We start from the raw sequence: 1,272 nt of genomic DNA, 5'->3' as shown, positions 1-1,272 counted from the left end.
TTCTCCATTAATTGTTCTAATAGTTTTATATCTTACATAGCTTCTATCCAATATTGTAAATATTTGTAATTCATTTTAATCTGAATTTATTTCTAAATCATACCATTCTATTTTTTCATTATCTAAATATAGATCTTGTAAATCTATTTTATACCATTCTTGATTTAATATATCTACTGATTCGTAGTCATCAAATATTTTTTCCCATATGATTCTTCTTAATTCAATTATCTCTATACCGTTTAGTATATATAAGATTAAAGTTTTATAGCTTTTTATTATTTCGTCATGCATATATGTAGTCATGTTCTTTACTATGCGGGTTTTTTATTTCAAATTATTCCTTCCTATCATATTCATAATTGATTAAATTCTTATTAGATCATTATAAACTAGATTATCTGTTTATCATGTTCTCCTGTCACTACTAGCATCGTACTTTAGCGGATACTTCCTTCTTATCAGCGCCTCAACTTTCTTTACTCCCCTAAACGGATTTTCTTGCCTACCGGTTTCAACATTAAGATGACATAGTATAGAAGTTTTCTCCTTGTTTCCAGTGTGCTAATAAACTAGAAATCATGATTCAAATAATTCTAATACATAATAACTAACATAAATTTATTCAATCATATATATGATATTCAGAAATATATGAAATTAGTTCTGCATATTTGTTGAACAATGTACCTTTGCCTCTTGCTTATCCATGATATCTGAGGGTTGCTCCATTATCTAATAAGTATTTAAAATATTTGAGAGAGTGTTTTTTTTTTTATGAAAGTACTTCGTTTATTATCGCCTGTCTTTTATGTTTACTTGTTCCTTCCTGTATATAGAAAGGAAATCCTATCTACTGCACTTTCAAACTCTATCCTATCTGCACAATAATGCACGTACTATCCTACTTACTCGTTACAATAATGCACAATAATGCACCTATAATGCACAATAATGCACTACTTCATGACTTTCTTACATAGTACTATTTACTTTATGACTTTTTTACATTACCACACCTACCCACTTTACACTTGTCTCTTAATAATGCACACCACACCTACCACTTTTAATGTGCATCTTACACTTGTTGACTAATTTACACTACACTTTCTTACAATAAGACTAATAATTTACAATAATGCTCCTACTTTATTACTTCATACTATTTACTTTTGGCTTTTTTGGCCAAATATGTCTTCTTTGCCTTATCTCTTTAGTTGTTGCTATCTTCTTTATCTTCTTATCTCTTTAGACTTTATTCTAGCTGGA

This window comes from Solanum tuberosum, unplaced genomic scaffold (assembly GCF_000226075.1).
Source record: "Solanum tuberosum cultivar DM 1-3 516 R44 unplaced genomic scaffold, SolTub_3.0 scf00251, whole genome shotgun sequence".
Taxonomy (NCBI): Eukaryota; Viridiplantae; Streptophyta; class Magnoliopsida; order Solanales; family Solanaceae; genus Solanum; species Solanum tuberosum.
The sequence above is the reverse complement of the archived record's forward strand: the minus strand, read 5'-3'. Positions refer to the sequence as shown.